At 39.5% G+C, this 11,480-nt stretch overlaps 1 pseudogene; it reads right to left on the reverse strand.

Annotated features, from left to right (window-relative positions):
• Window positions 1-3,815: 3,815 nt before the first annotated feature.
• On the reverse strand, window positions 3,816-5,889 carry LOC102847294 (annotated as a pseudogene).
• Between the last annotated feature and the right edge of the window lie 5,591 nt (window positions 5,890-11,480).

Here is an 11,480-nt window from a genome sequence, read left to right on the forward strand (position 1 = left end):
CAGGAGGGGAAGACCCTCTATGAGGTGGATTGATTCAGTGACTGGGGTAATCGGGATGGGTGTGTCAGAGGCAATGCTATTGGCACAGGATTGAGCAGGGTTTAGGGCTGTTGTACATAGATAGGGTCGCTATGAGTCGCAAACGACTCGATGGCACATAACAACCACAACACCAACACAGAGAATTTGGACTTTCATTCATTCATTGTTGCACTCATTTACCTCCCAGTCCAGTTTACTTATCTCTTTGAAAAGGGTTCAGATCTTTTGTTCATAGGGTCGCTGTGAATCATACTTGACTGGATAGCACCTAACAACAACAACAGCAATATCTTAACTCTTGGTCCTGTGGTGAAGATCTTTGTTTCCTTGATGTTGAGATACAATCCATACTGAAGGATCTACTCATAGACATCTGGAAACCTGGAGGCAGTATAAATTTCTGGTGACCCCACCCAGGTGGTCTAGTATAAAGATTTATTTGTAGAGCTGACACCACAGGCAGCTCAGCTCTCTTTAGGACAGAGCAAGGCCTGGGTGACCAGGTGTTGAATTTGTTCTGGACTTGGAGCATCAAGGTGGAGCTAATCCAGTCTAATTCTGAAGGGACTCTCTATCATCTGAGGCGGCCACTAGAGAGAGAGAGCAGAGGCCACTGGGGGGGGGCAATGAATACACTCCCAGGGACTACAAGTAAAAAATTCAGAGATTTTCAAGGGATGCTGATACGGTAAGATAATTGTTTTTTCTCAGCTAGGCCGTCTCTTTTCTCAGCAAGGAAGCTAAATCATATCTTTCAACACCTACACCTTTTCCCACCTAGATATAGTCCTGGGACAGAGGTCAAGGTGTGATTGTGAAGTAGGCCAATAAAATGGGTGGAAGGTGCCGCTGAATCAGAGAAAGGCCATGCCTGGATCCAATAGAAAGGTGTAGTATATCTTCCCCTCATGCCACACACCAGACAAATTCCAGAAGGTGTAGATTTCAGGTACAAATAGCAAAAATATCAGTCTAGATACTAGGTCAATGATCATAAGTGTATCAGAGGCAGTGAGACTGGCTCAGGGTAGGGATGGGTTCAGAGCTATTGTGCGTAGGGTCGCTATGAGTTGTAGTCAACTCAACAATGCGTAACTAAAATAACATTACTCTTCATGCTTTTATTGTTGTTGGTAGGTATCATTGAATCAACTATGAGTCATAACAATACTTAGAACAACAGACTTGACCTTTGCCTTATCTTTCACTATTCTCACGATCTCTGATATGCTTAAGATCCTTGTTACAGTCACTGTGCCAATTTATTGAGTCTTCCTCTCTTTCTTTCACTCTCCACCTCTTCCAGTATACGTCTCTTTATAAGGACTGGCTCCTCCTGACATCATACCCAAAGTATGTGAGACAGGGATTCAACATCCTTTCTTCTAAGGAGCACTCTAGTGGCACTTCCTTCAAGACATATTCTTTTGGCAGTCCATAGAATATTCATTACTTTCCCCCAACACCACAATTCAAAGGCATCAATTCTTCTTCTGTGAATCTTATGTATTGTCCAACTTTCAGGTTTATAGGAAAAAACTGAAAATGTCATGGCTTGAATCAGGCACATCTTAGTCTTTAAAGGAACATCCTTGCTCTTTAGCATTTTGGAGAGGTCTTTGATGGAATATTTCCCCAATGTAACACGTCTATTGAGTTCTTGTCGGTAACTTGGGTGTTGATTGTGCATCCAAGCAAAATGAAATTGTTGAAAACTTCAACATCTCCTTCTATTTTGATTTTATATGTTGGTCCAATAATGAAGATTTTTCTTAATATTGAGAAGTAACCCATATTGAAGGCTATGGTCTTTGATCTTCAATAACTGCATCAAGTCTTCTTCACTTTCTACAAGCAATGTTGGATCATCTGAGTAAGGTCTATTGTTGATGAGTCTTCTTTAATCTTGATGCTATATTCCTCTTCTTGTAGTCCAACTTCTTGAATTATTTGCTTAATAATATGGATTGAGTAGGTATGGAGGAAAGGATAGAACAATCCTAATGCACACCTTTACTGATTTTAAATCATTCTGTGTTTTTCTTTTTCTTTTCTGTATGGTCAGCAGCTTTTTTGGTCTATGTATAAGTTTTTCATGAACACAATTAAGTGTTCTTATGGGATTCCCATTCTTCTTAATGTTAGCCATAATTTTTTATGATCCACACAGTAAAATATTTTTGCATAATCAATAAAACACAAGTAAATATTTTCCGGTATTCTTTACTTTCAGCCAATATCCACTTGATATCAACAACAATGATGTGCTACAGTCTCTTCTGAATCCAGCTTAAATTGCTGGCAAGTGAGGCTCAACTTTTTGAATGAAATTTCTTGAATTTCCTGCTATCCCAGCCATTTTATAATAATTTTCAGCAAATTTTTCTTACATGTGATACTGATATTGTTTAAGAATTTCCACATTCTGTTGAATCATATTTCCACTCTTTCTTTGAAATGAATTTAAATAATACATCTCTTCCAGTCAGTTGACCAGGTAGCTGTCTTCCATATTTGTTGGCAGAAACTAATGAGCATGTTCCAGGTTGCATGTGTTTCCTGCAGCACCTCAGTTCGTACGTCAATTCCTAGTGTCTTATTTTCTCCTGATGCCTTCATTGCAATCTTCATGTCATGCTTTCTTCAGTACTATTGATTCTTAATCATATGCTACTTCCTGAAATGGTTCTGTGTTGGCCAGTTCTTTTTGGTACAATGACTGTGCATTTCTTCCATCCTCTTTTGATGCCTCTTGTATCATTCAGGATTTTGCCCATAGCATCCTTCATTTAGTTCTTTCAGTTTGTGAAATGCCAAGTGTGTTTCTCCTTTTTGCTTATCTAACTCCAGCTTGTTGTACATATCATAGTGATATTTTCCTTTGTCTTCTTGAGCTGCCCTTGAAATCTTCTGTTCAACTCTCTTATCTCAATATTCTTTCCCCTATTTTGGCTTCTTTTTATTCCAGTGCAAGTTTCAGAGTCTCTCTTTTTTTTTTTTAACTTTACCAATTTATTTTATACAAAACAGTAGCAATGTAGAACATGGAAATCTTCTGCTGCCACACATAAGTTTCAAGCCAATGTATAGTTTGGAAGAGGAGGTTAAACAATAGTATCGATCATGCTACCAAACTGAAAATTTTATTTTTCAAAACAGTTACAAATTAGATAGATAGCAATGCCTTCTTAATATTGCTTTCATCATTGAAGACAGAAGGGGGGAAAAAAGTGACATTTAACTCTGAAAAAAGGGGAAAGGGATAAACCAAGAGGCTGATACAACACTGCCATACATCAAACCATCATACTTCAATATTTGCATCCTTGATAGCAGCATTTTTTTTTTGTTTTGTTTTACTGAACCGTGTGCAACTACATGTAGAAACACATCAAAGCAAAATGCCATGGCAGTTATCAAGATCCAAAGGAAAGAAACAAACAATAACTCTAGGATGAACACACTTTAAGATGAACATTTATGAAGAATGAATCAGTATCTACATTCTTAAGACTGTTCTGTTCTGCCCCAGTAAGTGTCAACTCAATTGTTAACTGTGCATTTTTGGCGGATTTGAGTTTTTCCAGTTATTATACTGCATGCTTGGAGCAAAGGGTTCATAGTAAATCCTTCTACACAATGAACTTTAAGTAGACAGCTTAAAATAAATTTACTACTTGTAAACGCACACCAAAAAGGGAAAAAGAAAAAAAAATTACAAGTTGGTTTTTTTTTAAAAAAATCTTTTAACAATCACTGCTTCCAAAAGCGCATTATCTTCTATATCGACCTCTCTTCCCCTCGGTCTCTGTCCCGATCACATAATCGCTCTCTTTCTCTCTCTCTATCTCAGCCGCTCTCTCTTCTGTTATCCCTGGGGCAGTCTTGCTCTCGCTCTCTTTCACGTGGTCTACTTCTCCTGCCACTGACAACCGCTTGTGTGCAACGAAGGAAATCATCCACTCTCATATCATAATCATGTACTCGTTTGTCTCTGTATCTTGCTTCATGTGGTACTGGATGATGTCCTGAGTAAGGAGGATGGGCTTGAGGAGGTGGAGCATGATGTTGGTAATATGATGTGGTGGTTGTTCCATTCCTGGATAAGGGGGCATTCCTTGCCAAGGTGGTGGTGGTCCCATGTTATGAAATTCCCTCACATAATTATTGTAGGACCCATTTAAAAACACATCTTGGTGAACTCCTGAAAATCGTCTACTTTCTGGTATCTTGGATCCTTTGAATACCCTGGTCTCTGGTGAAACTCAGAGGGATAGTCAATCCTTGGTTTCTTTCTGCTGTTATGAATATCATAATCTTCCCACATCCCGGACTGGTTTTCGACGGGATGGACGTCCTCTTGATCGGGGCTGAGAATGCATTCTTCTCTTGTGACGCATTTTATGAATGACCTGATACAAGTCAATACTTTCATCAGGAGGAAATAAAAGACAAAGCTGGGTTCCACATTCAAGTCCAATCTTTACTGGCTTGTGTTCATTCCAAGAATTGGTGAGATGAGCCGACTTAGTGAAGGGTAATTCACGCCTGCAAATCCAGTCAATTTTAAAGACACCTCCCAACATTTTAGCATTCATCCCTGCTGGAAGCACCCAGTGTATAGGGGATCCTCCATGATGTGATTCTGAAGAAAGTCTTGCAAACTCCTGAAATTTTCCACTTTCTCTTACAGAAAATATCAAGATAACACTCCTTGCAGATCTGAATGCAACATTTAATTTCTTCTCATTTACAGGTAGTGTGGACCATACACCCTTAGCTTTGGCAAGAGACACATTCTCATGGTTGTTACTCTTTATGAGGAAAAATCTTGCATCCTGAAGGACATATTTGAGTTTACTTGTTTGATCTTTTCGGACAGCACGAACGGAAGATGATAATTTCTCATGCTTCTTTTCTGAACCTGCATATGATTCAGATGCAGAGCTCCCACTTCTATCAAAAACAATTGGAGATATGCCTCTAGCTCTCTTCCTTTCCTTCTTTTTCTCATCTGATCCATCTGTGCCTGAACCAGATCTGACAGATCCATCTGTGAAGGAAACGGATTCAGAATCTGAATCACTAGCCTCACTTCGCGTGCCATAATCATTTCCTTCTTCCTTCGGGTCTCTCTCATCCTGTTCATATTCTTCTTCCTCCTCCTCTACATCTTCATCTACGTCCTCATCTTCCTCAGCATCTTCTTCTACATCTTCATCTTCCTCCACATCTTCTTCCACTCCTTCCTCCTCATTCTCCGTGTTGTTGCCCTGCTCATCAGAGGAAGCACTGCTGCCAGTCTCATGGTCCGAACCATATTCTTCAGAGTTCATTTCTTCTTTAGAAGACTGGCTGGATCTGCTTGCACGTCTATCCTCATCAAGTCCAATTCTCTCAGAATCATCTGGTGTTGGGGATTTGGCCCTCCTTTCAGGATCCCTTTTCCGAAGACAAGTCTTTTCTTTTTGACTCTTGTAAGCTTCTCTGGATGCACTGCTTGATAAGCGGATCTTGCGATCAGCATCTAGACGCTTATTTCTTTCAGATCTTTGATATTCCTCATTTTTGTACTCTGCCACAGACTTTCCTTTTGTACTAACTATTCTTTTGTTATTACTAACAGATGAGCTCAGTGGCTTTGAATTGTCTTGAATGAACAGAAGGCTTTTGTCGCTTGGTATCAGTCGATTCCATTGGGTCACTTTTTCTCTTCGATCCCTTTTTCTCGTTTTTATCTTGTTCACTTTCTGGGTTATACAGTTCATCATCCTGTTCTGGTACTTCAGTCAAAATATCGAGAACATTAAGTTCTCCATCTTTCTCCTCTCGGCTGTCGGCCACCATTGCTCTCCTCCCATTTCCGCCACTGCAGCCGCTTTGACGTGACTCGCGTGGGCGCTGCAGCTGTGGCACCAGGAACACGTTCATCAGTCTGTCTGCAGGCCTGAGCGATTCACACCTTGGCCTCTACCATTCACCCTTCGTGATTCACCCCTTATCTCCCTTCTTCTCTTTCTCCCTTTCCCCCTTCTCTCACTTCAAGCTCCTGCGGCCTAGACCCAGCCTTCACGTAGCGCCTTGGGGACAGGACAGAGAAAAATGGGAGGGAAGGGAAACAGATAGCGACGGCGGGCGGCGCTAAAATGGAGACTACTTCCTGCGTGAAACAATCCCGCTCCGGAAGTGCCCTGCGCTGTTTACGCTTCGTTCTTCTCTGGAAACGTCATAGTGCAAGAAGGGGCGGAGCGTCAGGATGGAGACAGAGTCTCTTCTAACATCCAATTTGTCTTTTCCTTTCTTCCCTATCTTAGTGATGACCTTTTGCTTTCTTCATAGGTGATGTCCCTTATTTCCCTCCAAAATTCTTCTGGTCTTTAGTCATTAATGTCTAATCTATTTGTAAAATGATTTTAAATTCTGTTGAGATACTCTTATGACCATGTTTGGGTTTTTTTTTAGTTTTCTTCAACTTCAATTTAAATTACATATTAGTGGTTGGTGGTAAATTACACAGTTAGTCCCTGGCCTGGTTTTTCGAAACATGTTAAAGGTCATATATATTAAAACCTCTTCATAGTTTGTGGGGAAACTAGGTAGATTCCCCAGTTAGTGGACCCTGGTGACTATAATAAGGAGAGGTGGACAGAGCAGCCGTTAACAAGTGAAAATTAAAGTTTACATATGAGCAAGAGCTTGTAGTGATTAAGGAAGAAGTTCAAGCTGCTCTGAAGGAACTGGCAAAAAAGAAAGCCCCAGGAATTGATGGTATACCAATTCACATATTTCAACAAACAGATGCTGCCCTGGATGAGCTTACCAAGTTGTGCCAAGAAATCAGGAGGGCAACCATCTTGCCAACAGATTGGAAGAGATCTATTATTTGTTCCCATTCCAAAGGAAGGTAATCCAACAGAATGCAGAAATTACAGAACAATATCATTAATGTCACATGCAAGGAAGTTTCTGCTGAAAATTATCCAAAAATGACTGGAACAACACATCACCAGACAAGTCCCAGATGTGCAGGCTGGATTTAGAAGTGGTCGTTATAGCTAATGTTAGATGGGTCTTGGCTAAAAGCAGAGAGTACCAGAGTAATGTCTATCTGTATTTCATTGACTATGCAAAGGCATATGACTATGTGGATTACAACAAACAGTGACTAACTCTGAAAAGAATGGGAATCCCAGAACATTTGATTGTGCTTTTGCGAAACCTTTACTTGGACCAAGAGGCAGTCCTCAGAACAGACAAAGAAACACTGTGTGATTTAAATTCAGAAGGGTGTACACCAGGGATATGTCCTATCTCTGCGTCTTTTCAACCTGTATTCGGAATGGATCATCCAGGAGGCTGGGCTCTATGAGGAGGAATGTGGCATCAGGATTAGAGGAAGACTCATCAATAACCTGCGTTATGCAGGTGCGTTATGTAACCTGTCCACTAAGGGAGACCTTTCTAGTCTTTAAAATACCAGTGGCATAGCTTCCAGATGGACAGCAATACCCAAGTCACCACAGTACAATAAACTGACAGATGAGTGGTGGCAAACTATGAGGTTTGGGGTCCTCACAAGCTCATTAAGTACATTCAAGTGCAAAGTGATTTAGGAAATACTATTGCAGTGGGGAGGTAAATAAGAAGGGAGAGTAGCCAATAAATGATTAATTATTGAACCAGTTACCACTGTGAGTACCCTGAAACTATTGGGGCCATAGTGGCATTACAGATTTTGTTTTTTAAATTTTTTGAGAAGCCAATGGAAGTTTATAGATCAATGCTAACCATTGGATGGGAGTGTATTGCAAGAGGTCTCTGATCAGTCCACTGCCCAAAACATTTCTCTCAACATGCAAAAATTTCTTATCCATTTTCTTTTGGGTTAACTATGAGTGGGAATAGCCCTCATTCCTAGTTTCTGTGTTCACCAACATATCAATCTAGGAATAAGCTTATGGCTCTTTCTCTAATGTCAGCTGTTTATAGAAAAATCTCTATGAAGTCATAGATGGGAAGTGACAGAGCAAAGGAAGGGGTTGATGAAGTTCCCATTTCATGCACTGTTGGTCAGATTATAAAATAGTACAACCACTGAAGAAGGCAGTCTGGTCTTTCTTCAAAAACTGAACATAGAAATTCTGTAAGACCCAGCTACTCCACGACTTAGAATATACCCCAAGAAAATGAGGACTGAGGCATAAATAGAGACCTGTACACCAATGTTCATAGCAGTATTATTCACCATAGCAAGAACATGAAAATAGCCCATATATTCAATGATGATCAAAGGGATTGAGAAATTATGGTACATTCATGATGAAATGTTAAGCAGCACTGCAGGAGCAATGATTTTGTAAATCACACTACCTAACTCGGGAGGGAATGGAGAGTATTATGCTAACTGAACGAATTCAGCGCCATATGGACAAATACTATATAAGACCATTATTGTAGAACAATAATCCATGGGTGGGAAGGGTGGGATAGAGTGGTGAGGGTGGGTGACGAGATGGTGGTAAATTTTAGGGTCACACAATTTTATAGGTGAAGGGAGGGGTGGGTAAAGAAAATGGGAAAGATCTGATGTGAAAAAAAATACAAATTTGTAAGTAAACCACTGTAAAATAAAATTATTTAAATTAAAAAAAACACAAGTAAAAAAAAGTCTCTTGAGGCTTTCACAGAGCTCATTTTGTAGCAACTGGTTTCCTTGGAGCATCCACATGTTTCTGTGGAGCCCATTCACTCTGTCCATAATTACACCATCCACCCTAGCTGACTTTTCATATCTGTAAACATGTTGGCTTTTATCTGTTCCCACATTGCCTTTCCCCACAGGTATTGTTGTTTGTTGTTAAGTGCCGTTGAGTCGAGTACAACTCACAGTGACCCTATGAAAAAAAGACCTGAACACTGTCCTATAACTATTGTCATTTCTCTAAGTTCATAGAGTTTCCAGAGGCATTTTGTTTGGGAAGTAGATGACACACCTTCTTTCAAGTATGTCTTAATCTAGGTGGCTCCACCAAACACTGTCCACATTGGGAGACCATTATGGCATTCCACACAGTAGTGGCACAGTGTTCAGTATCACAGCAACCCCAAGTTACCTCAGTACAGCAAATTGACAGACTAGTGCTATACCATTTAGAAGAATGTTCATTCCAAACACAGTTAACCATTTCCACAGGTAGATGATTGTATTCTTTCTCCGTACCTATTCAGTCTGTATGCTGAACACATCATTTGGGAAGCTGAACTTTAAAAGGAAGAATGAGATATCAGGATCGTGGAAGACTCATCAACAACCTGCATCATGCAGATGACTCAACCATACTTGTTGAAAGTGAAGATTTGAGGCATTTGCTGTTGAAGATCAAAGACTACTGTCTTCATTATGAATTACACCTCTTAATTATGAATTACATATAAAATGCAAAAATCCTCACCACTGGGCTTATGATAGGCAACATCATGATAGATAAAAGATTGAAGCCATCAATGATTTAATATTACTTGTATCCACATTCAACACACTTGGAATTAGCAATCAAAAGATCCAAAGACATGTTGCATTGGGAAGACTTGTCAAAGTTCTTTCCACACTTCTTGAAAGGAGTGATTTTAATTTAAAGATCGAGGAATACGTGATCCCATTTATGGTCTTTTCAATTACTTGCCATGTATTTGGGCTTTTTTTGTTTTGTTATTTCTATTTATTTTTTATTTTATTGTTTTTTACTAAGTTTTATTAATTTTCATGAACATTTACAGAGATTTTGGGTTTCCATTCATTCATTGTTGCACTATTTTTTCTACCTTCCCCCCAATTCATTCCTCTTTCCCCCCCTTGAAAGTCTGTTTTAATTGTCCCATTGCCACAGTGCTTGTCAAAGCTAGTTCTGAAAAAAAAAAGCTAGTTCTGATTAATCTGCTCTGTCAGTGTGTCCTTTGCCATTTCCTATCACTCCTACCTGAGAGAGATTTCACCCTGATTCATAAGGGAAATGGGACAGCGTATTCTCTTAGCTACTTCCTGCTGAAAAGGGACGCTGTAGGTTTCAGGGTGAAGATCTTCTCTCACTACTCTAAAGGGCTCCTTTACTTGCCATGCATTTGAATGTTGGACAATGAATAAGGATTACATAAAAAGAATTGATGCCTTTAAGTTGTGGTGTTGGAAAAAGAGTACTGAATATCCCACGGACTATCAAAAAACCAACAAATATGTCTTGGAGAAATTGCAAATATTATGCTTATTAGACAAAAGATGGTGAACTCATATACTTTCGACATGTTGATAAAGGGAGTTGGTCATTGGAAATAGAAATCATGTTTGGAAAGGTGGGGTGTCAGCGAAAGAGAGGAAGACCTCACTAAATGGGTTGACACAGTGACTGTTAACGATAGGCTCAAGTATATCTGAGATTGTGAGGATGGCACAAGATAGGGAAGGATTCAGATCTGTTCATAGGGTTGCTAGGAATCATAGTGAACTTGATGGCACTTAACAAGTAACAAGTTCTAAAAGGGTGTGATCAGTGAGAGACACTTTGGAAATTTTTAAGTATTGATTTTATAAAATAATTTTGTAAGAATTAGTTCATAAGAATGACTTTTACCAAATGTCAAATTGTGTTAATTTTGAAGAGTACTTCATCCTTACTGAAAAGCAAAACACAGATGTCTTACTAATTTGAGCAAAATCTAGCAATTTGAATGAACAAAGTCTTTTAGGGGAAGGTGATCTGAGTGATTTGTTAGACAGGTGTGACAGAAGTCAATGAGATTAGGTCTTAGGACCTTCTACCTATTGATAATAAAGAATTGGAGACACCGGGAGATGAGCAAACCATTTTTCATGACTATTGAAGGTAGATGAGGAGAACCAGAAGGTTGCACAGTGAGGAGGGGAACTTTAAATTTGGTAGTAAAGTTCAGTTTTAGTTTGAATGAGTACTCCTGGATTTTGGCCGCCAAAGGATTACAGGAGTAAGGGCAGAGGGAGGGAAGAGGGTTTGGATCTTGACTTGCCCTGGCTCTTCAGATGAATTACTAAACATTTAGCAACGTTCCAATCATGAGTTAGAATAAAAACAGCAAACAATGAGAGTAGACAATTTAGGTTATTAGCGAAAAGGTAAATTTATTAAATCACAGACACTCTTTTAGAAACTGGGCTGATGGGCAATATTTATAGGTTTAAGCAAGGCAGCAAGTTTAAGCTTTGCCATTGTTAAATACTGTTGACTACAACTCATAGTAGCCCTATGAACAACAGATCTGAAACTTGCCCCTTCTACACCATTTCCTTGATCTCTCAAATCCATTGTAGTAGTTACTTATCAATCCATTTTGTTGCTAGTATTCCTCTTTCTCTGACCTTCCACGTTTTCCAGCATGATGATTCTCTGCAAAGATTGATTCCTCCTGAG

This window comes from Elephantulus edwardii, unplaced genomic scaffold, assembly GCF_000299155.1.
Source record: "Elephantulus edwardii isolate Elephantulus edwardi_28Jun2011 unplaced genomic scaffold, EleEdw1.0 scaffold00042, whole genome shotgun sequence".
In the NCBI taxonomy this organism is placed as follows: domain Eukaryota; kingdom Metazoa; phylum Chordata; class Mammalia; order Macroscelidea; family Macroscelididae; genus Elephantulus; species Elephantulus edwardii.